This window comes from Leucopleurus acutus (genome assembly GCF_964270905.1).
Source record: "Leucopleurus acutus genome assembly, chromosome: 5".
NCBI lineage: Eukaryota > Metazoa > Chordata > Mammalia > Artiodactyla > Delphinidae > Leucopleurus > Leucopleurus acutus.
Window position 1 is genome coordinate 92,225,637 of NC_139147.1, and position 26,783 is coordinate 92,252,419.

Genomic DNA, 26,783 nt, shown 5'->3' on the forward strand with positions numbered 1-26,783 from the left:
GTTCTCTTTTACTGATACAGTCTGTTTTAACATAGCAACACCAGCCTTGCTGTATCATCATATTTTCAACTCTGTTTAAAAGATTTATTACTTAAAAGATGTGAGACTAGCCCCTATTGGGGGGGAAAAAATAATAAGGAAACAAACAAATTCAATGAACAATATCTGTGATAGTAGTCTGCCTTAGACATCTGTCCAGTTGTTCACCACCAGGGTTGATCTGGCTAACTAAATAGGTATTCCTATCTAGCTCATGTGTCTATAGATCATTTTCCTAGAAGTGTGCTTACCATCAGAGAGGTTGACCTTTTCAAATAGAAAAAGACCATTTATTCATTAAGGATATCCTATATGATGAGACCAATTTAAAAAGAATGAGGAAATGAGGTCAAAAGGAGAATAAATAGAAAAAGTCAAATGCTAGGAGTAAGACTGGTAAGCAAAATATTTGGAGTAAGACACATGTCAGCAAGAGGAAAGCAAAAATTGGACTTAGTATTTTAGCAATCAAAGGAAAGAAATAAACATAATAAATTATGCCATTCATATTGTCCAAAAAAATAAAACAAACCAGTTGCTTAGGAAAATCTCAGATCTTCCTGGAACTGAAACAGGAGAAATACCTTCAGTGGACACTGGCATGTGGTAAGCCTTATGTATAACATTCCATTCTCTCTCCTCAACCCCAGTCCCCTAAGTAAGTATAGTAACATGTTTTATTAGTCTCTTTGTTATAACACCTATTAACAAGGCCATCAGAAAAGAAATGAGGAGGAGCTAAAACAATACAATGCAAGAATGTTTTCAGTAACTGTACAGCTTAACCTGAATTATACACAACATTTCTTGGAACTAGGCTTTTGCTGATTATTGGGTGTAAATGATAGACAGGTTTAATATGTTCCACTGTCAGCCAGACTAAAACTAGGAAACCCATTCCCTAATGAAATTTGAGAACGCCTACCCATACTTAAATATCAAGCTTCTCAATTTCAGTACAAGGATAAGTTATGAAAACATGGGAGAACAAAACTAACATTTTCTTAAAGAATGACTCCTGGGCTTGTTCCATAAATGGAGAAGTAATACTAATAATTTGAGCCTGGCTGGAAAACATTTAAAGCACATATAATTAGTAAATATATAAAATAGTGTCAACATTGCAGTCATATAACTTCTAATTTTGAGCAACATAACTTCTCATGAATTCTTTAAACTGGTTGCAAAATATATGCCTCAGTGTCTAGAAGAATTGACTTGCACAAATACTTCATAGTTTTAATTCAGTGAAATATTGAAGAACAGTTTCCAAAACTGATATGGATTTGGGATAGGTTTATCTTAAATCATTCTTCCTGGACATTAATCAGATAGCAGAGTTAATTGATTAATAAGAGTCATTTTCTGCTTTTGACCTTTCTCTGTTGTCAACATTGTAAAGGCAAATGCTTATCTTTCTCTTTTATGTGTAATGTTCCTGGGTTGGAGATAGCAGTGAAACTATTAATAGGGAACATATGGGTAGAACTCATTTGAAAGTATCATTGTAACATTACGATACATTAAGAAGACAGACAAGATATACTCTTGTTTATCCCATTAGGAATTATTAAACAATTCATCAGGAGATCATTCTGAGTCAAGTTCTCAAAGCAGTTTTAAGGTTATATTGAGAATCGATAACTCATACAACATAGCTAATAATGAATTTATGTCTGGGGACAAGGGTAAGAAAAAAGTCAATCAGACAGGTACAAAATTCTCACGTTTTTGCTGAAATTTTCTACACTCTGTGAAAGAATAGAGTGATATAGCAACTTCATGCAGAATATTGGCTTGAAGAGCCCACACTTCTGATTTACCAAGAAAGAAACAAATATAGAGTCTGGGGAGAAAATCTAGTAAGCTAAACAGTCTATAATCTGGGGGGGGGGAATAAATGTTTGTCATTGAAAAAGGGAATGGATTACAGGCTACTTAACCATAAATAAGCATACTTTGGAAGTTTATGCTTAGTGCATAAATAAATGGGAAATACCAGAGCCAAGTATTAGAAATAAACTTGCACTTTCTCGGAAGTAGAAAAACTGGGTATTTCACTTAATTAGCTATAATATATGAGAAAGTATAATGGAAAGCATAATTCTACAGTTATGGAGTTAGTAGAGAAATTCGGCTCCTCTCATAAGAACTACATTTACCTGCATGGATGAGGTAGAAAAATGAGAAATTCTGTATATAATTTGACATAAACTCATTCAAGTGGCCATTTTGAAATATGGCTTCCAAGTTTGCCTCACCAAGCCAGTGCCAGGTTTGCCACTGATTGGACCAACCTGAATCATCAAGGTGGTTTGGGGAATGCTGTGTGCTGAAGCATTTCAAGAAAGTGTCTCTTTGCTTCTGGAAGGTGCAGTGTATGGATTTGAAAGTGGAGCTATTGCAGCCAGTTTTCCCCTAGTAGGAAAACATGGGAACAGAGCCATGAGAACTTCAGGTTCATGGAGGCAGAACTCTTATAAATCACATCTGAAGATCACCCTACTCGAACAGTGGGATTTTCAGGGATGTAGCTGTATTGGTTTTCTATTGCTCTAAAACAAATTACCACAAATAGAAGCTTAAGACAACAATCATTTATTAGCCCACAGTTCTGCATTTCAGAAGTTTAGCACAGATATGCTCAGGATATAATAAGGCTGAAATCAATGCTCTGGCCAGACTGAGTCATTCCCTGAAAATTCTATGAAAAACATTCACTTCTTTAACAACAAACTCATTCTTGTTGTTGGCATGACTCAGATCCTTGTGGTTGTAGGACTAAGATCCCTAGTTTCCTTGCTGACTGTCAACCATGAAGTTCTCTCAGGTCTTAGAGGCTGCCTGAATCCTTTGCCACATGACTCCCTCTTTTTTCAAGTAGGCAATGGTTCTTCAAGTCTGTCCTGTGTCTCCAGTCTCTGATTTCCTCAACCAGCCAGAAGAAATTTCTACTTTTAAAGGTCTTATCTGACTAGTTCAGAATCATCCAGATAATCTCTCTATCATAAGATCAACTGATTTGACGCTTTAGTTATATTCACAAAACCCCTTCACAGCAGTATCTAGATACATTTTTGACTGAATAACTGGGAGAGAGTATATGCCAGGGACTGGAAATCTTGGGATATCTTCATAGAATTCTGCCTACTACATAATCCAGTACACTCACTTTGATATTTATACCAGTTTGAACCACATTTTTCATTATTTATAATCAAAAAACATTATAACTGATATACTCCTTGAAAAAAGGAAACTCATAGTGAGGTTAATCATATTCAATTTGTAAGAATACTGATTCATCATGAAAAGGAATAAACTACTTATACAAGCCTCATGAGTTTGACAAACAACAGTGGCCAGTCCATCTTAACATCTCCCAATTTCATATTTTTCTTCCACAGTTAGCTACTGAAAAGTTCCAGGAGGTAAATATGGCTGCTAATATCTAGGACCCTTTGCAAATAAATAATAAAGCTTACTAGAATAGTCAACATACCAAGATCATTACCTATAGTGTCTTATCTGGCTCCAGTCTAGAAAAGGAGTCTTAATCTCTCTTGAAAATTTAGGTTTATGACAGATGATTTGTAGAAATTATAGTCTAGCCACTCTTCCATATATTCCACATTTGTTCCTTAGATCAAGCCAAACGACCAGAAGACTACAAATTTGGATTATATTGCCATTAGAAACCAAGAATCACCTTTCTGGAGTTATGTTTCAGTGTTAGCCCCTCTTTAATCAAAGAAGTTTGTCACTACAAAAAATCCATTATCATACCATTTGTCATTTCCTATATAAAATTCTCCATGAGAAATTTCTTTGAGAATTAAGTGACAGAAATAGATATACTTTTAAAATTATACCAGTGTATTTGATGGAAACAGTTCAGGTCTCCTTCATTAATTTGGCTGCCAGAAAGTTTACAGCCAAATTCAACTATCAGCTCTAATGAGTATGTATGACCTTGGGATGGCAAGTTGGTATTTTTCTTTTATCTTATCTTTATTTTTTGCTCTACGAATATTCCTTGTTCTTGATGCTCTGTCCAAGGCATCTCAAATCTTGTGGCAAATGAGGTTGAATTCAAATAAATTTCATACATCAAGCACAAATAACCTTTTATTTGTATTGCAAATGCCTGAATTTTGTTTAGAGAACATTTTGGGTTGAGAAGTTCAGATTAAGGGATAGATAGTTCTTTCCTACTACAATAAAAAAATTATCCAAAAAGATTGGATTCAAATAATGCAGTTCTTTTTTTTTTTTTTTTTTTTTTTTTGCGGTACGTGGGCCCCTCACTGTTGTGCCCTCTCCCATTGCGGAGCACAGGCTCCGGAAGCGCAGGCTCGGCAGCCATGGCTCACGGGCCGAGCCGCTCCACGGCATGTGGGATCTTCCCTGCCCGGGGCACGAACCCGTGTCCCCTGCATTGGCAGGCGGACTCTCAACCACTGTGCCACCAGGGAAGCCCCTGCAGTTCTTTTTTAAAGAAAATAAAATCATTCCCATGCAAAACAAAACAAACCCTGTTAGATTTGAAATATAAAAATAATGGAAAATTCCTTTTCCGCTTCAGTATTTCTAAGATGCCTCCTTTAAAGTTCAAATTTTGAATCCTTTAAATTAATAGTCCTAAACACAATAAAACTGTACACATGTTATTAATTCAGGCAAACCTGAAAAGGTCATTTTAAAAAAGGATTCATATATGAGGTAAGTCAAATCCTGTTTCTCTCGAGCAACACAACTAGATATATTTGAAGAACAAACCCACAAACAGAAAATGTCTTTTCAGCATTTGATTCAAAGTTTATACACTTAAGTTTTATCATTTATGAAATGATAAATTATAATTACATATGATTTACAATTTACAATTACAAATTATAAACATCATGACCATTAAGTGACTGTGGCCCCACAACTTGTGGGATCTTAGCTCTCCAACCAGGGATCAAACCATGCCTCCTGCAGTAGAAGCACAGAGTCCTAACCACTGGATTGTCAAAATTCCCTAGAACTTGAATTTTTTTTTAATACTTTTTTGGCCTTACCTCACAGCATGTGGGATTTTAGTTCCCCAACCAGAGATCGAACCCATGCCTCTTGCGTTGGAAGCACAGAGTCTTAACCACTGAACTGCCAGGGAATTCCCTAGAACTGGAATATTAAAAGGAATTCTTTCATGGGAAATTTGTCCTGAAATATATTAGAATTCCATAAAAATCAGTTAGTGTCTTAGTTCATTCAGGCTGCTATAACAAAATATCGTAGAACTGGGTGGCTTATAAATAACAGAAATTTATTTCTCACAGTAGTGAAGGATGGAAAATCCAAGTTCAAAGTGCTAGCAGATTTGGTGCCTGGTAAGGGCCTATTTCCTGGTCCATAGATAGCCATCTTTTTACTGTTCCCCTGCAGGACAGAAGTGGATGAGTGAGTTCTCTGGGGCCTCTTTTATGAGGGCACTAATTTCATTCATGAGGGTTCTGCCTCCATGACCTAATCACCTCTCAAAGGCCCCAACTCCAAATACCATCACATTAGGAATTAGTTGTACCATTTGAATCTGGTGGGATACAACATCCAATCTATAGCATATATGTAGTCTCAGATATGTCACAGAAAAATCATTTTCTTCAGGAGACAACTACTATGAAGTGAATGAGTCTGATACTACCTAGTTAATCCATAGGGCATGAATTGATGATTTTTCACCTATATTTGGAAGTTTTGCTCTGTTTTCATCATGGTGTATGTGCATTTGTTTGTGTGTATGTGCATGTGTGTGCTTTAACTTTGTCTCATTTATCTTCCTGCATTGTTGTTTTTGGCATTATGAACAAATCTACTTTCATGAATTTATAATTCAAAATATGTCAAGGTTAAATTTAAAAAATTTAAATAATAAAAAATATTAAAAATATATCATTTCTATTAAACATTCTTCTTTCACTTCAAGTGAATATTCTTCATTCTATTATAATAGAATCCCCTTGTCATATTATTATACTGTAGAGTACTCTCTAATTATAATCGTTTTTTAAGTCTATATTTGAAATTACAGAAAACAGGAAGCCATAAAAGGCAATTATTTATTTCTGTAGTTTTTTCCTTCCAAGATCTCACTTTTGTAGTAAGTAGATAGCACTAGGATACTTTATCATATCACAAACACACAAAAAAGAGGAAAAGTGAAAAAAAAAAAGCTATATATTAGTGAGTGAATGACCTTCAGCCTGAAGCTTCCGTATGTCCCAGTTCATTTCATTAGAATAAGTATTATCAGTATCTCTAGCACATGTCCTCTTCCTGAACTGATAGATAAATAAAGTAGACTCTCCTTTGCCAGAGAGTTTCTAATTAAAAGCCTTGAGTGTTCAATCCAGCATAGAGCATGCACAGACTTAAAAAAATTCTCCTACCATAGGAGGCCAGAGATCACACTTCCCCAAGATTTCAGAATGTTGTTTTAGCTGTTCCAGGATGAAGCAAATTGAAAAGTAAAACTTCCACAGCAGAGTGGAATATGTCTATAAAGTTAAAAATGTCTTTAAAGATATCTATAAGGTTAAAAATAAATAAAATTTATAGTGTTTTATTCAGTCCTCTGTCTTCTTTACTTTCCACACTGAGCACTATAGGCTTAACTGAAGTTATAAAATCTACAAGATAATCTCGTATAACTAAAAATCACATTAAACTACCAAAAAATTTTCCAAACCCTGCATTTACAGGTGATGATGATTTCCAAGAATATTAAACTCTTTTATTATAAATGTCATTAATAAGTCTTTCATAGGCATTCATGTTCTAAAATGAGAAGCTGTTCACATATTATCAAATGCCTGTGGTCAGGATAATACTGAATCCTGAACTCACGACTTCCAGGAAACTAGTCAGCCCAACTGGCCCAGCATATTCTTTGCTCTTTAAAAACTTAATATTGCTGCTTCTTACCTCACTAATCTCATCTCTTCATATTATTCACTTATTGAAATTTTCTTATAAATTACTAAAAGTTAAAAGTCCAACTTTCTCTAGGAAACCCTCCCTGAATATTTACAAGGACATTTCTTTTGAGTACTTTTTATTTGAAATTTAGTTTCTGCTACCATATTTTCAGTCCTCTATCTGCTTTCCCAAGGGTAGTGTGAGCTCTTTGAAAACTGAAGCAGAACCTGATGTATCTTAATATCATACTTATCTCTTAACTTTATGGAAAGCATCCACATAAGTGAATCATAAACTGCAGAGTTATAAACAAGGGGAATACATTATAATTACACTGGATTTTAGTTGACAATTTTTGTACATGCTGATTGAGCAGATACAGAATCCCACGCTTCATTATATCCCCAGAGCTTGGAAGCTGGTAGATATTTAACTCATGTTGACTGAATGGTTGAATTAATAAATAAATGACTAAAAGAGCAAGAGAAAAAATAAAAATATTCTTTTCCTGTAACATCTACTACTAGGACAACATTGCATATTGATTAAAGCAATAAGAAATTACTTGAACAGATGTTTAACCAGAGAAGGTATATGGACAGCAAATAAGCACATGAAAAGATGATCAGCATCATTAGTCAATAAAGAAATAAAAATTAAAATGACAAAGAGATACCATTACATAACTACTAGATTGGCCATAATTAAAAAGACTGACCAGGGCTTCCCTGGTGGCACAGTGGTTGAGAGTCTGCCTGCCGATGCAGGGGACACTGGTTCATGCCCCAGTCCAGGAGGATCCCACATGCCGCAGAGTGGCTGGGCCCATGAGCCATGGCCGCTGAGCCTGCGCGTCCAGAGCCTGTGCTCCACGGTGGGAGAGGCCACAGCAGTATGAGGCCCGCGTACCGCAGAAAAAAAAAAAAAAAGACTGACCATACTAAATGTTGAAAATGTGGAGAAATTGGAATTCTCATACACTATTGGTCAGAATGAAAAATGGTACAACTACTGTGGAAAACAGTTTGGCAGTTTTTTACAGTTATGTTCCAGTGAGTCCACATCTAAGTATTTACGTGAGAGAAATGAACACACATGTTCACACAGACTTGTATACAAATGTTAAAAGTACCTGTATTTGTAATAGCCAAAATCTGAAAATAATCCAAATGTCTATTAACAGGTGAAAAAACAAATTGTGTTATATCCATCCAATGGAACATTCTTCAGCAATGAAAAGAAATAATCCATTGGTATTTGCTACAACATGGATACTTCTGAAAATAATTATTCTAAGTAAAAGAAATCAAACAAAAGGTACATACTGAGTGATTCAATTTACATAAAGTTCTAATACATAGTGATGTAATTAACCAGCAGTGAAAGTAAACAGATCAGGAGTTGCCTGGGATTGGGGAGGGGAGTGGTAATGAGGGATTAAAAAGGGTCATGAGGAAACTTCTGTGGGTAATGGATATCTTGTCATCTTGATTGTGATGATGGATCCACAGGTGTAAAGGTATGTCAAAATTTCTCAAATTGTATACTTTAAATATGTGTAGTTTGTTGTACGTCAATTTTACAACATTATAGCTGTTCAAAAAGAAAGGCTAAAAGATTCTTGGAATAAAATATCCCATATGGAATCTGATGAAGATGATCAATAAAGAGATGTTATTTCAGGTGTCTGACTAGCTTACAACCTCCCTTACTTCTCTGGCAACAGTTTAACAATTTTTAGAGGTGGCTCTTAAGTACATGTAAGATATAATTTAATATAATATTTGTTAAAATATTCATGAAAATGATTATAGTTGTATACAATATTAAAACAATTATTATAAATTTATTGAGATTTTAATATATATTTATAATTATGAATTATAAATATATAATTATATAATCATTCAACTAGTTGAAACTAAAGTCTTCTCAATGCACTTAAAATATAATCCAAACACATCTCCATGGTTTGAAATCTCCCTTCTCATTTACCTTTTTAATGTCCTAACACTCTTAAGAATAGATCACTATGCTAAAATCATACGTTCTTTTCGTTCCTCTCCATTAGGAACATGCCAACCTCCATTTCCCTCAGGGCACTGCACTTGCTGAAGCATTTGTTAAACACTTTCCACAGGTCATCACCTCAACTCCTACCTCCTCAGGGAAGTCATCACCATAATACAATCCAAATAATCCACTGCACCCTTCTCAGTCACTTTTGATCACACCACCCTGCTTTGTTTTCTTAATTGCATTACTTTCTGATTTGTCCTATTTATATATTTACTGGCTATTGTCTATCTGTCTCTCATTACTAGAATGTAAGAACAATGGCCACACACTTTGTTTTGTTCATCTCTGTAACCCCAGAGCTTAAAACATGCCTGGAACATAGATAGGTATTCAATAAATATTTTTTTAATGAGTAAAAGGTCATATTCATAGCATGATTTCAGTGTGGGAAGAAAGCCTGTTGCCAGTAGGTGTGTGCTTCCTCATGGTTGTCCCACAGAGACCAATAAACTGATTTTAAGTGGTTAGCTTTGGATGCATATTTTGATGATAGTTTTGGCCATTTAAATAGATTGAATCTAGAATTACAATGACTAGATGTCAACAAGTTCTAAGTGGAATATAAAGTTGAATAAACTGAATTTTAGTCAAGTTATTTTCAAAATGATGTTATTTTTTAAAAATGAAGACTTTACTAATTTACTTCTACAGTCTTACAGTTATTTGCTAAAAATAGAAATTTTGTACCAAAAATGCTATAACCTAGGAAACTTCCACTTTCAGCCATTTACTGGACTAGATAAGCCTGTGACATTTCCACAGCAGAACAACTAGATGCTGCGCCAAGTGTAATTTTGGTCACATTGTTGGCTGCAGAAGAAATAAGAGAAACCTTCAAATAGCCAAATAAACAACAACTAAGTAAACAAATACAGTGAGCAATCTGGAGGATAAGAGGGAGAATTGAAATGGACATTCTCAGCAACATCTTTGCAAGGGAAATAATTAAACTTGACTCTCCCAGATTCTGCTTGGAACCCTAAAGGGGGACTAAGTTTTCCGAAAGTCAATAATTCCCTCAAATTCTCAGAAAAAGCAAATACAATCCTTTCCAAAGAAATGCATCTTCAAGACCTCAAGTTTCCACAGAGCAAAATCAGTCACATATGAGTTCATAAATGGAGCTCATAAACACACCATAAACAAGACTTCATGCATGTTATTTGGCAGAAACAACAAAAAGATTTATATCCAAAAGGAGATTATAAATTAGAGTTAATAGCTAGACACAATAGAATAACTATTTATGGCATAATGAAAAAGAAACAGCAACATTTTATTTCAAAAAGTATCAGGAAATGTTGAAACAAATCAAATTATACTTTAGAAATAAAATATAATTGTTTTAATTAGAAATGTGTAGCTAAATGTCTGCCGATACCCAACTGAATAAGGAGTATAAGAAGTGGATGATAAAGCTAAAGAAATTACTCATAAGTCACCAAAAAGAGAAAAGATGATGAAAAATTTAAGGAGTTTAAAATATTTTTAGGGTCAAATGTAAAGGTTAATATTCATCCAAACGGGGTCAAGGGGGAAGAGAAGGAAAGAAAGGCAATATTTAAAGAGCTATTCAACTTGGAATTTTCTAAAACTGATAAAAAAGAATGAATTTATATAAACAGGGAGCAATTTATCCTAAACAGGATGAAAAATAAGTAAAAGTTGAGAGGCACAATAAGGAAACTGAAGAATCTCAAAAACAAAATATTTTCAAACCATCAAAGAGAAAAGACAGTCTGATAATTAGACAGCAGACTTATCAATGGCAACTATGAAAGCCAGAAGACAGTAGAATAATTCAAAACCTTGGGAGGAAATAATTATCTATCTAGATTTATCAAGCTTTTAAAATTATCTTTTAAGAATAAGGGTAAAAACAATATCATATAAAATTTATGAGAACTTACTACCAATGTGTGATTATAAACAAAGCTGTTTGAGATAAAGAATGTAGAAATGAATTTAATAAAGAATCTTACCTGAGACTATTTGTCTAGTACTAAATTCAACATTAATGATTTCTTTTCAGTAAAATAACATTACACATTACATTAAATAATTTAATTTTAATGTTTTTGGTTTTATATTTATTGGGATTTCTGATTGTTTCTATTATGATTATATAAAAGCTATAAGCTTAGGAAATGCACATGTAGTTTCAAATTTATACATATTTATGTTATGTTTAATGAGAATAATGTAAGTAAAACACAAGTTCATGATACATAGTTTCTATTTAAAAGAGTCCCTGAAATTATTTAAATATGATAAATACTGAACTAGATAACCCTTAATATCTTCTGCAGCTCTAAAATTATTTAATTTCCTTTCTGCATGAATCATATAATATGTCATTACCTCATCACCTTCAACTTAGTCTTGGATTTTGCTGCCATTAATCTGTTTAATGGGAATGAAAAAGGAAGCAGACTTCAACCTTTCAAGAATTTGAGCTAATGAGACTTATTGGAAGCTTTCAAATTCATCTCTATTAGGTCTTCTAATGGATACTACACTTCTGCGAACATATTTTACTTGCTTACACAATTCAGTGCACAGGAAAATGTAAGTGATTGCACTTTTATGTTGTACACAAGGTTGAAATCTCTATATCAAAATACAAAATCTCTATGTAAGTGCTTGCTAACCATCTTTGTAAGAGTATATCATATTCTGAATTTTCTCTGTCCTATTGGCTTCCCACAAGATAAAACAATTGCTCTGTAAGGATCAAATTTTAAGTATATAGTAAAATAGTGTCTTTGTTATCATCTAGGAGCTTTATGTTTCTATGTGCATTTTTTACTGCAAAGTCAAGATCATGCAAAATATTTTAAATTTTTATTTAATTATGCATTTGGTAGATGATTGACAAATGATTGACAGATATACATTTACACATATAATTTACATTTATATTATAAAATATACAGTATTTTATAATTTTTCATTTTTAAGAGTCTACTTGATTAGAGAATTTGCCTTGTCTTTTTTTCTGCTTAAAACCAGCTGCTTTGAATTCTATTGCACCTGCTGAAGAAGAATTTAGTAAGACTTGCTCACAAAGGCTATTTTTATTACCCTCATAAATCACAAGATAAACCATGTAGAATGGTTAAATTTTAAAGCACATTCAGAATATTGTTCTTTAATGTCATGGTATGTTTATTATTTTTCATCAGGTATGTCTAGATTTCAAATGCAACTAAGTACATAATTCTTTTTCAAGAAAAAGGGAGAAAAAAAATCCCACACATCATAGTTTGATAACCCTATAATAGTAATATAGGAAAAGGTATTTGTATTTCATCCTGCCAGTAAATAACTAGGTAACTTTTTCAGGTAACTATACATGCCTGATCCCTAGTTTTTTTCAAAGAGAAAAGAAATTAAGGTGGGGAAGAGTTAATGTGTTTACTAAGCTCTATCAACCAAGAGTGTTTTCAACTGTAGGTATCAAAAACTCCAGCTATAATGGCTTAAACAACCAAGGGATTTTTTTTTCCCCCACATAAAAAGAAGTCGAGCCCTCACAGTACAAGAAATATTAGTTATGCTGGTCAAAAGACACCCAGGTGCTACCATATATCTACTCTCCCAAATTTGGCCAATGCCTTTTGGTTTTCCTTGTTGCAAGTCATAGTGCCATGTATTACATATCCTTCAGTAAATAACAAGTCATATTGGTCTATTTTATAATACCGGAAAGAAACGCTATATTTTTCCTGAACATTTCCCATCATACTCACCTGCTTGGGTACTCCCTCTTCCATTTAACTATCCTGAACTGGGTCACACATTTACTAAATAAAAAGTAAGGAAGAGACCTTCAAGATGGCGGAGGAGTAAGACATGGACATCACATTCCTCCCCACAAATACACCAGAAATACATCTACATGTGGAACAACTCCTACAGGACATGAACTGAATGCTGGGAGAAGACCTCAGACTTCCCAAAAGGCAAGAAACTCCCCACGTACCTGGGTAGGGCAAAAGAAAAAAGAGAGACAAAAGAATAGGGACAGGACCTGCATCTCTGGGAGGGAGCTGTGAAGGAGGAAATGTTTCCACACACTAGGAAGCTCCTTCACTGGCAGAGACAGGAGGTGGCAGGGGGGAAGCTTCAGAGCCACAGAGGAAAGCACAGCAACAGGGCAGCAGAGGGCAAAGCAGAGACATTCCCACACAGAGGATGGGTGCCAACCAGCACTCACCAGCCTGAGAGGCCTGTTTGCCCACCTACCAGTGCAGGTGGGGGCTGGGAGCTGAGGCTTTGTCTTCAGAGGTCAGATCCCAGGGAGGGGAGTGGGGTTGGCTGTGTGAACACAGCCTGAAGGGGACTAGTGAGCCACAGATAGCTGGGAGGGAGTCTGGGAAAAGGTCTGGAACTGCCTAAGAGGCAAGAGACCATTGTTTCACGGTGTGCAAGGAGAGGGCATTCAGAGCACCGCCTAAACGAGCTCCAGAAACGGGCAAGAGCCACAGTTATCACAGCGGACACCAGAGACGGGCGTGAAATGCTAAGGCTGCTACTGCAGCCACCAAGAAGCCTGTGTGCAAGCACAGGTCACTATCCACACCTCCTGTCCTGAGAGCCTGTGCAGCTCACCACTGCCACAGTCCCATGATCCAGGGACAAGTTCCCTGGGAGAACACACGACACACCTCAGGCTATTGAAACATCACACCGGCCTCTGCCATTACAGGCTCGCCCTGCATTTCATACCCCTCCCTCTGCCTGGCCTAAGTGAGCCAGAGCCCCCTAATAAACTGCTACTTTAACCCCATCCAGTCTGAGCAAAGAACAGATGCCCTCAGACAACCTACATGCAGAGGCGGGGCCAAATCCAAAGCTGAACCCCAGGAGCTGTGTGAACAAAGAAGAGAAAGGGAAATTTCTCCCAGCAGCCTCAGGAGGAGAGGAGTAACTCTCCACAATCAACTTGATGTACCCTGCATCCCTGGAATACCTGAATAGATAAGAAATCATCCCAAAATTGAGGCGGTGGACTTTGGGAGCAACTGTAGACTTGGTTTGCTTTCTGCATCTACTTTGTTTCCGGCCTTGTCTTAGTTTAGTATTTAGAGTTTATTATCACTGGTAGATACGTTTATAGATTTTGCTGCTCTCTTCCTTTTTTTTATATATATAGATATATATATTTTTTTTACTTTTTCCCTTTTTGTGAGTGTGTATGTGTATGCTTCTTTGTGTGATTTTGTCTATATATCTTTGCTTTTACCATTTGTCCTAGGGTTCAGTCTGTCCTTTTTTTTCCTTTTTTTGTAGTTTTTAGTGCTTGTTATCATTGGTGGATTTGTTTTTTGCTTTGGTTGCTCTCTTCTTTCTTTTATTACTTTTTAATTTTTTTATTATAAATAACTTTTTAATATTGTATTTTATTCTATTCTATTCTTTCTTTCTTTCGTTCTTTCTTGCTTGCTTGCTTGCTTTCCTTTTTCTCACTTTTCTTCTGAGCCATGTGGCTAACAGGGTCTTGGTGCTCCAGTGGGTGTCAACCCTCTGCCTCTGAGGTGGGAGAGCCAAGATCATGATATTGGAACACCAGAGACCTCCCAATTCCATGTAATATCAAATGGCAAAAGCTCTCCCAGAGATCTCCATCTCAATGATAAGACCCAGCTCCACTCAACAACAAGCAAGCTACAGTGCTGGACAACCTATGCCAAACAACTAGCAAGACAGGAATACAACCACACCCATTAGCAGAGAGGCTACCTAAAATCATAGTAAGATCACAGACACCCCAAAATACACCACTGGACACGGTGCTGCCCACAAGAAAGACAAGATCCATCCCCATACAAAATAACAGGCACTAGTCCCTTCCAACAGGAAGTCTACACAACCCACTGAACCAACCTTACCAACTGGGGGCAGACACAAAAAACAATGGGAACTATGAACCGGCAGCCTGCAAAAAGGAGACCCCAAACACAGTAAGTTAAGCAAAATGAGAAGACAGAGAAACACACAGCAGATGAAGGAGCAAGGTAAAAACCACCAGACTGAACAAATGAAGAGGAAATAGGCAGTCTACCTGAAAAAGAATTCAGAGTAATGAGAGCAAAGATGATCCAAAATCTTGGAAATAGAATGGATAAAATACAAGAAACGTTTAACAGGGAACTAAAAGACCTAAAAAGCAAAAAAAAAAAATGATGAACAACACAATAAATGAAATTAAAAATTCTCTAGAAGTAATTAATGGCAGAATAACTGAGGCAGAAGAACAGATAAGTGACCTGGAAGATAAAATAGTAGACATAACTACCACAGAGCAGAATAAAGAAAAAATAATGAAAAGAATTGAGGACAGTTTCAGAGACTTCTGGAACAACATTAAATCCATTAACATTCGAATTGAAGGGGTCCCAGAAGAGGAACAGAAAAAGAAAGGGACTGAGAAAATATTTGAAGAGATTATAGTTTGAAAACTTCCCTAATATGGGAAAGGACATAGTCAGTCAAGTCCAAGAAGTACAGAGAGTCCCATACAGGATAAATCCATGGAAAAACATGCCAAGAAACATACTAATCAAATTATCAAAAAATAAGGACAAAGAAAAAATATTAAGAGCAGCAAGGGAAAAACAACAAATAACATACAAGGGAATCACATAAGGTAAACATCTGATCTTTCAGCGGAAACTCTGCAAACCAGAAGGGAGTGGCAGGACATATTTAAATTGATGAAAGGGAAAAACCTACAACAAAAATAACTCTACCCAGCAAGGATCCCACTCAGATTGGACATTGAAATTAAAACTTTTACAAACAAGCAAAAGCTAAAAGAATTCAGCACCACCAAACCAGCTTTACAACAAATGCTAAAGGAACTTCTCTAAGTGGGAAACACGAGGGAAGGGAAAGACCTACAATAAGAAACACAAACAATTAAGAAAATGGTAATAGGAGCATACATATTGATAACTACCTTAAATGTAAATGGATTAAATGCTCCAACCAAAAGACAGAGACTGGCTGAATAGACACAAAAACAAGACCCGTATATATGCTGTCTACAAGAGACCCACTTCAGACCTAGGGACACATAACGACTAAAAGTGAGGGGATGGAAAAAGATATTCCATGCAAATGGAAATCAAAAGAAAGCTGGAGTAGCAATGCTCATATCAGATAAAATAGACTTTAAAATAAAGACTCTTACAAGAGACAAAAAAGGACAGTAAATAATGATGAAGGAATCAATCCAAGAAGAAGATATAACAATTGTAAATATTTATGCACCCAACATAGGAGCACCTCAACACATAAGGCAAATGCTAACAGCCATGAAAGGGAAAATTGACAGTAACACAATCATAGTAGGGGATTTTAACACCCCACTTTCACCAATGGACAGATCATCCAATATGAAACTAAATAAGGAAACACAAGCCTTAAATCATACATTAAAAAAGATGGACTTAATTGATATTTATAGAACATTCCATCCAAAAACAACAGTATACACTTTCTTCTCAAGTGCCCATGGAACATTCTCCAGGATAGATCATATCTTGGGAAACAAATTAAGCCTTGGTAAATTTAAGAATATTGAAATGGTATCAAGTATCTTTTCCAACCACAATGCTATGAGACTAGATATCAATTAGAGGAAAAATATCTGTAAATAATAAAAACACATGGAGGCTAAACATACACTACTAAATAACCAAGAGATCACTGCAGAAATCAAAGAGGAAAGCAAAAAATACCTAGAAACAAATGAGAATGAAAACACAATGACCCAAAACCTATGGGATGCAGCAAAAGCAGCTCTAGCAGGGAAGTTTACAGCAATACAATCCTACCTGAAGAAACAAGAAAACTCTCAGATAAACATCCTAACCTTACACCTAAAGCAATTAGAGAAAGAAGAACAAAAAACCTGAAAGTTAACAGAAGGAAAGAAATCATAAAGACCAGATCACAAATAAATGGAAAAGAAGTGAAGGAAACGATTGCAAAGATAAATAAGACTAAAAGCAGGTTCTTTGAGAAGATAAACAAAATTGATAAACCATTAGCCAGACTCATCAAGAAAAAAAGGGAGAAGACTCAAATCAATAGAATTATAAATGAAAAAGGAGGAGTAACAACTGACACTGCAGAAATACAAAGGATCATGAGAGATTACTACAAGCAACTATATGCCAATAAAATGAAAAACCTGGAAGAATGAACAAATTCTTAGAAAAGCACAACCTTCTGTGACTGAACCAGGAAGAAATAGAAAATATAAACAGGTGAATAACAAGCACTGAAATTGAGACTGTGATTAAAAATCTTCCAATGAGCTAAAGCGCAGGACCAGATGGCTTCACAGGTGAATTCTATCAAACATTTAGAGAAGAGTTAACACCTATCCTACTCAAACTCTTCCAAAATATTGCAGAGGGAGGCACACTCCCAAAATCATTCTATGAGGCCACCATCACCCTGATACCAAAACCAGACAAAGATGTCACAAAGAAAGAAAACTACAGGCCAATATCGCTGATCAACATAGATGCAAAAATCGTCAACAAAATACTAGCAATCAGAATCCAATAGCACATAAAACGGATCATACACCATGATCAAGTGGGGTTTATCCCAGGAATGCAAGGATTCTTCAATATATGCAAATCAAACAATGTGATAAAACACATGAAAAAATTGGAGAAAAACCATATGATCATTTCAATATATGCAGAAAAAGTTTTTGACAAAATTCAACACCCATTTATGATAAAAACTCTGCAGAAAGTAGGCATAGAGGGAACTTACCTCAACAAAATAAAGGCCATATATGACAAACCCAGAGCCAACATCATTCTCAATGGTCCTCTAAGATCAGGAACAAGGCACGGTTGTACACTCTCACCACTCTTATTCAACATAGTTTTGGAAATTTTAGCCATAGAAATCAGAGAAGAAAAAGAAATAAAAGGAATCTAAATTGGAAAAGAAGAAGTAAAGCTGTCACTGTTTGCAGATGACATGATACTATACATAGAGAATCCTAAAGATGTTTCCAGAAAACTACTAGAGCTAATCAATGAATTTGGTAAAGTAGCAGGATAAAAAATTAATGCACAGAAATCACTTGCATTCCTATACACTAATGATGAAAAATCTGTAAGAGAAATTAAGGAAACACTCTCATTTACCATTGCAACAAAAAGGATTAAAAACCTAGGAATAAACCTACCTAGGGAGACAAAAGACCTGTATGCAGAAAACTATAAGACACTGATGAAAGAAATGAAAGTTGATACAAACAGATGGAGAGATATACCATGTTCTTGGAATGGAAGAATCAACATTGTGAAAATGACCATACTACCCAAAGCAGTGTACAGATTCACTGCAATCCCTATCAAACTACAATGGCATTTTTCGGAGACCAGAACAAAACATTTCACAATTTGTATGGAAACACAAAAGACCCCGAATACCCAAAACAATATTGAGAAAGAAAATCTGAGCTCAAGGAATCAGGTACCTGACTTCTGACTATACTACACAGCTACAGTAATGAAGACAGTATTGTAAAGGCACAAAAACACAAAAATAGATCAATGGAACAGGATAGAAAGCCCAGAGATAAACCCACACACATATAGTCACCTTATCTTTGATAAAGAAGGCAAGAATATACAATGGAGGAAAGACACCCTCTTCAATAAGTGGTGCCGGGAAAACTGGACAGCTACATGTAAAAGAATGAAATTAGAACACTCCCTAACACCAGACACAATAATAAACTCAAAATTGATTAAAGACCTAAATGTAAGGCCAGACACTATAAAACTCTTAGAGGAAAAGATAGGCAGAACGCTCTATGACATAAAACAAAGCAGGATTCTTTTTGACCCACCTCCTAGAGAAATGGAAATAAAAACAAAAATAAACAAATGGGACATAATGAAACTTCAAAGCTTTTGCACAGCAAAGGAAACCATAAATAAGACGAAAAGACAACCCTCAGAATGGGAGAAAATATTTGCAAATGAAGCAACTGACAAAGGATTAATCTCCAAAATTTACAAGCAGCTCAATATCAAAAAACAAACAACCCATTCCAAAAATGGGCAGAAGACCTAAATAGACATTTCTCCCAAGAAGATATACAGATTGCCAACAAACACATGAAAGGATGCTCAACATCACTAATCATTAGAGAAATGCAAATCAAAACTACAATGAGGTATCACTTCACACTGGTCAGAATGGCCATCATCAAAAAATCGACAAACAATAAATGCTGGAGTGGGTGTGGAGAAAAGGGAACCTTCTTGCACTGTTGTTGGGAATGTAAGTTGATACAGCCACTATGGAGAACAGTATGGAGATTCCTTAAAAAGCTAAAAATTGAACTACCATACAACCCAGAAATCCCACTACTGGGCATATAACCTGAGAAAACCATAATTCAAAAAGAGTCCTGTACCACAATGTTCATTGCAGCTCTATTTACAATAGCCAGGACATGGAAGCAACCTAAGTGCCCATCGACAGATGAATGGATAAAGAAGATGTGGCACATATATACAATGGAATATTATTCAGCCATAAAAAGGTGAAACTGAGTTATTTGTAGTGAGGTAGATGGATCTAGAGTCTGTCATACAGAGTGAAGTATGTCAGAAAGAGAAAAACAAATACTGTACGCTAACACATATATATGGAATCTAAAAAAATAAAATAAAAGTTTCTGAAGAACCTCATGGCAGGACAGAAATAAAGACATGAACATAGAGAATATACTTGAGGACACAGGGAGGGAGACGTGTAAGCTGGGACGAAGTGAGAGAGGGGCATGGACATATATACAATGCCAAATGTAAAATAGATAGCTAGTGGGAAACAGCCACATAGCACAGGGAGATCAGCTCTGTGCTTTGTGACCACCTAGAGGGGTGGGATAGGGAGGGTGGGAGGGAGATGCAAGAGGGAGGGGATATGGGGATATACGTATAGCTGATTACTTTGTTATAAAGCAGAAACAACACACCACTGTAAAGCAATTATGCTCCAGTAAAGATGTTAAAAAAAAAAAAAGTAAGCTGGACAAAGAGGGTAATATGATTAGCAGAACTGGGTTAAACCAGGGTTTCTTGCTGGGGAAACTGGTAGTACTTGAAGCTGGAAAATTCTTTGTTATGCAGGAGAATTCTGTACATTCCAGGACATGTAGCATCTACAACCCAAAGGGACTGAATGTCAATATTATCTCTTAGCCCTTTTGACACTCTAAAACATGCTCAAACGTTTCTAAATGCCCCTTAGAGGTATGGTACTTCCATTAGCTGAAGTTGGATACATTTCCACCCTGAACAAGACTGGAATTCTCTTGCAAATTGAGATATGATGAATGGATACTTGGTAGGCAATCATAATGCCTACAATGAATTCTAAGTTCCCTTTTAGTTCTAATGTCTACAGTTCTATGAAGATACATTAGTCTTAGACAACATATTTGAGTATAAAAAATATTTTGCTATTCCAACAGTGCATTCTCACAACTAAATAGTTCTATAACATTTTTCAATATAAGCAGAAATATTTATTTCTTTTCATTTCAGCACAACATTGTTACACTAACCTAGTGATGTCAATTGTAACATTTTCAGTTATTTTGCATTTTTTTGGGGAAATCCATGTTTCAATTCATATTGGAGAAAAGGAGAGAAATCAAAAGGTCCAAGCAGAAACAAAAAGAGCCAATGGTTATACCAACAATGGTCTTAAGTCCATGTTTCAGGAGAAAGGTGAGAGTGGAAGAATATGAACTCCTGAACATATTCTGAGTACTGAAATGTTTGCTAGTTCCTTTCCACTGATAGTTCTAAGTAAGGTATCTATATTGCATTAAGTGTAATGAAATTAAAATGTTCTTATTTCACATAGTTCTAGTGTAGACTCTGGACATATGACAACAAAGGTCCTGTCTTGTTCATATTTTACTGCCAAGCATAGAATGTAGCAAATAATGCTCATTAAAAGTTTATTGAACAAATGAGTTTCTATCTTTGAATTGTACACCTAAGAAACTTGCAGCAATGGAAAAAATATACAATAAAACCCTTTTCTATGTCTTCACAAAATCTTTTGTATCATAATTTTGTGTACTTAAAATTATAAATGTACTCAAACACTGAGCAAATAATAATAAAATTTCCTTGCTTCTTACCTAAAAGCAATGGTCTCTGAAGCCCTTGAGTTCTGTAGAGGTTCCTCTAGTTTAGGGGTGGGCCTGTTGGAGGATGAACAGAACAAAGAAGATTAATAGGTAGAGCTTGACCTTTTACACCTGCTTTAACTATGCGTTCTATTTTTATATATTTTATTTATTTGTATTCTAGGTAAAATTTTAGCATAAATTCAACTACTAAAAATAGTTTCAGAACACTGGTCTACAAAATGGACAGGTGTTATGTCATTGTTGCTTCATTCCCAGGTATGGAAAATATCTTCAAAGTCTGCTCAACAAAGTTCACTTTCCAAAAAGGGTTAATCATTGTTCAAGGCAAGTTACCTTGATGATACCCATCAAAAAAGTAGGGACTGGAATCTTTTCTTCATTTGTGTCAATAGCACTGCCCCTTAAAGACAGAAATGCAAATTGCCCTTGAAGTGAAGATTATTTCATTCAATGTTCATATTAAAACTGTGCAAGGTGCTGGGGAAAGGAATTAACAGGACATGATCTTTTCACTCAATGAATTTAGTAGATAGCACATAATAGATATGTAAATATGTCTTTTCTTTTCTTAGACAACCAGTTCAACCTACAACCCTCATAAGAACAGCCCAACATAACGCAGATTTCATCCTTTCAGCCATAGTAATTAGACCAAAAGCAGACAACTTATACACATTCAGCCAATTATATTCTCTCTACCTGAAATTTGAAATTAGGTCAGTCATTCTGAGTCAGTGATCTAAGAAGAAGAGATGGGGAAGTGTGCAGCAAAAAAGGGTCAATGCTGGCCACATATGGACAGAAGTTATGAAGGAGCAGAGACTGAGGGGCTTACAAAGATAACCAGTTTGCATAATTAAATAAAAGAAATGTGTGAAGAAAGAAACAAGGAGAAAAGAATAAATGTCCCCAAAGACATAGAGAAGAAACTATCTTTCCAGTCCACATGAAGCCCAATGATATTGCTGACAAATGAATTCTGTGCTATTTCCCAGGATTATAAATAATGCACCCCCTTTTGATGTAGTTAGTTTGAGTGGGTGTGGCTTCCTCTTTCTTCAGCTAAATGCTTCCTACTAGAAGTAGGAGACTGGCAGGCAAACTATATACACAACACTCTGTAAACCCCACAAATGTTATTATCATTATCTACGCTATACTGACTTTTGAATTTCCTCTTTATCTTTCATTCTTTATCTTATTCTTTGCATCCTTTGCTTCCTATACCTCTCTCCCTCATTTTACTAATATTCGGCTTTATTTCCTTTCTTAGTTTTTCAATTTTACCCCCCAATTCTGAATAGTGCCTAAGTATTATTACAGTGCTTACAGGCAATTCAAAGACATCATGTCACGTCAACCTTTCCAACATAATCCCAATTGTATTGCCAGTAAGAAACAAAATACAAGTTGTATTAGCTTTTGGGTCATAGATTCTGAATACTAGACTTAGAAAATTTCTTGCTAGTGAAATAAGAAATAAAACACGAACAATTCATATTCTAAACAATATTTAAGAAAATATTTTTGGAGCTTATAGATAAAGTGTGTTTTAAGAAAGACTCAGGGCTCTGTAATTTACTTCTTCTAAGTAAAAACATTTGAAAGTTTGACATGAATTAAGAAAATGAAATGCAATGAGCTCTCCATGTCATAAAACAGCAGGTTTTCATACATTCAAGCTGCTTGGGCTTTGGCATTCTAAATGGACCCAAATTAGGCAATAATGATCAAGGCTAAGAAAATCCTGGTGAGTAATTACCAGATGTGAAGACCTGATGGTCAAGGGCATGTTGGACAATCATTGTCTATTGGGTTTTAATCCCCAAGAAATATCATTTACTGAGGCTTCTACTTTGATCACAGACTTAAAGGGAAGCAGAAGCATTGATTTTCATTTATTCTTTTACTGGTTTCTACTTATATCTACATGTTGAATTTCACAAAATGCAGGAATTCACCTATGTCTCTACAAACAGGACACCCAATATCAGTTAGTCTATCATCAGACTGAATTAAGAAACAAAATGGAGCAGAGTATGAAAAATATTTAAAGCTATAATAGGGCTTCCCTTGTGGCGCAGTGGTTGAGAGTCCGCCTGCCGATGCAGGGGACACGAGTTTGTGTCCCGGTCCAGGAAGATCCCACATGCCGCGGAGCGGCTAGGCCCGTGAGCCATGGCTGCTGAGCCTGCGCGTCCGGAGCCTGTGCTCTGCAACAGGAGAGGCCACAGCAGTGAGAGGCCCACGTACCGCAAAAAAAAAAAAAAAAAAAAAAAAAGCTATAATATATACATTACCCTCATAAAAACATATGAGATAAAAATAGTCAAGTTTATTTTGGTGCCTTATGTGTCAGGAGCACTCAGAGTTGTATTTCATTTAATCCTAAAAACATTATTGAGGTGTATATCATTATCTTTCTTTTAATGATGTAAAGTTTGAGATGGGGATAGGCTTAGTAACTTGTCTTTAAAGACTCCCAAACTTTCTCTGTTCATGGTATGCTTAGTGTCTCAGTAATTATTCCATGGTGCTGGAGGCTAAAAGACAAAGGCAACAGACAAAATCCAGGATGGCAACATTAGGAGCTCTCAGACCCCCTCTCCAATGAGACAATCATAACAGGTAAAAGTTACAGAAGAAATGACCGCTTGAAGTTTATGGAAATTGTCCTAAGGGTGTACAGAAAAAAAGGAAATACTTGTTCAAGAAAATCTACTAAATCTCAGTACAAACAGGAAGAGTCTGTCGCTTGAGCCACAACCTGCTTCCTCCCTTTGCTCTCCAGCTTAGAGTGATTCAAACTACACTCCAGGTGGATGGGGTCAAGAATGCAAGGCTCCCTCTCTCTCCAACTCTCAGACACAGACTGTGATATCTCTACAGGAGAGCCTGGCCACAAGCATTTCTCATCATCTTCCTGCTCTGTGTTGCAGAGACTAAATTCCAGGCAAGTGTGACCAAGAAGGCAGGGATTCACCTTCTCCAACCAGTCCCACTCATAACACAGAGCTTTTATGACAAGCATGACAGGTGAAGAATATTGGAACTCAACATCCATTGATCCAGCTTATTTGTAGGGTAAAATTCCATGCTAGCAAAGACAAGGCGAGAAGATCAAAGGCTACTGTCCTACACAGCATTCTGCTTTTACATCAGGGATGATACCGCAAGAGGAGCAGGCCATATTACCTGTTCCCAGTTCTTGAGTCATTATTCAGAGATTGTGCCTAGGGAAAGAGCAGATTATAAGAGCAGAGATATCTGAAGCTCTCCCAAGGGAACTAACTTTATTTTGAACATAGTGTGGGGAAGTTCAAGCCTAAGGTTACTCTAAAAAGCAATGGATATTTAGTGGCAAGGAAGTAAGAAAAGTCTGGGAGCTTCAAGAGAGCAATAAACTAAACCATAAGCCAACTAGTTTATTAGAGAGAACCAGGGAAAATGACAGTTAATAAGAGCCTTATCAATATTAGAACCACAGAGACTGGCCTCAAAAACTGTGCTTGCAATTACTGGAGCCTAACAGCTGGTTGTGGTACGAACAGAGGCACACAGATTAACAGAGAGATTGGTGAAAAAGAAAGTCAAAGATAGCCCTGCTAAAACCACGGTCATCCTAGGGAAATCACACCAGATGGCAACCTGAATCCACAGGCACAAATAATAAGAACAAGATATGTTAAATAAGAAGGTTAATATAACAAACATTATAAATAAATACTTGCTCTCCTTTCTTCATGCTTTTGTAAAAGCCACCAAATTATATAAAGTAATAATTATAACAATACATTGTTGGATTTGTAAAATACATAGATGTAATATACATACATAAAAATACTAGCATAAAACGCAAGAGAGGAAATACAGCTATAAAGGAGTAAGTGTCCTATATCTCACAGAATTAAGCATAAATCTGAAGTAGATTATAATAAATTGCGATAAATATGGTTAAATTCTAGAGAAACCACTAAGAAAATAACTCAAAAAATATAATAAAAAACTCATTCAAGGAATTAAAATGTTACATCAGAAATTATTTGCTTAATGCAAAAATATGAAGTAAGGGAGGAACAGAGGAATAAAAAACCCATGAGAGTTATATAAAATCAAAAGTAAAGGGCAGATATAGATCCAACTATATCAAAAACTATATAAAAAACATTAAATGTGAATGGATTTGAAACTGAAATCAAAAGACAGAGATTGTCAGACTGGATAAAACAAGATCTAACTATATGCTGTCTACAAAAGCCATTTATATTTAAAAATACAAATTATTTGAGAATAAAAGGATGGAAATTATGTATGTATCATGCAAACAACAACCATAAAAAAGCTGGAGTGGCTATATTAATATTAGGCAGCATAGATTTTAAAACAAAAAAATGTTACTAGAGACAAAGAAGGACATTTTATTTTAATAAAAGGGTCAAACTATCAAGAAAATACAATATAAAAAGTATATATGTACCTTAAAACAGAGTCCCCAAAAATAGAAAGTAAAATCTGACAGGATAAAGAAAGAAATAGACAATAATACTTGGAGACTTCACATTCTATAATGCACAGAACAACCAGCAGTTCAATAAGGAAATAGTAGACTGAATGACAAACTAGACCTAATACATCTATAGGATAATTCACCAAACAACAGCAGAACACACATTCTTCTTAAGAATATTTTCTAGAATTGACCATATACTAGAGCATTAAACAAGCCTCAATAAATTTAAATGATTAAAACCATACAAAGTATGTTCTCCAGCTACAATGGAATGAAACTAGAAATCAGTAACAGAAAAAAATTCAGAAAATTCACAAATGTGTGGAAATTGAACAATACCCTCCTAACTAAACAATGTTTAAAGATGAAATCACAAGAAAAATGGAAACTAGCTTGAGATAAATGAAAATTAAAATGAAGATATAATATATCAAAACTTATGGGATGCTGCTAATGCATTGCTTAAGTAGAAATTTATAACTGTAAACACCTATATTAGCAAAGAAGAAAGATTACAAATAAATAACCTAAACTTCCACTCCAAGAACTTAGAAAAAGAAGCACAAACTAAATATACCTGATTGCTACTTGTGTGTTTTCTTTGGAGAAATGTCTATTCAAGTTTTTTGCTCACTTTTTAGTCAGGTTTTAGAGTTGTTGCTATTGAGTTAAAGGAGTTCCTTATATATTTTGGATATTAACCCGTAATTAGATATATAGTTTGCAAATTTTTTCTCCCATTCTAGAGGTTGCCTTTTCACTGTTAATTATATTATTTGCTATGCAGAAGTTTTTTAGTTTGACATAGTCCCACTTTTCTGTTTTTCCTTATTTGTCTGTGCTTTTGACATCATATTCAAGAAGTCATTACCAAGACCATTTTCATGAAGCATTTCCCCTATGTTTTCCTCAAAGAGTTTTATATGTCCATGTCTTACAGTTAAGTATTTAATCCATTTGGGGTTGATT

At 35.4% G+C, this 26,783-nt stretch overlaps 1 protein-coding gene across 1 annotated transcript in view; it reads right to left on the minus strand.

The window, feature by feature from the left end:
* NAALADL2 (N-acetylated alpha-linked acidic dipeptidase like 2) overlaps window positions 1-26,783 on the minus strand; it is a 1,451,411-nt gene that overhangs the window by 1,195,418 nt on the left and 229,210 nt on the right. The window contains exon 3 of the mRNA XM_082839043.1: window positions 21,293-21,355. The gene's annotated coding sequence lies outside the window, so the exon portion shown is untranslated. The remainder of the gene's footprint in view (window positions 1-21,292; window positions 21,356-26,783) is intronic.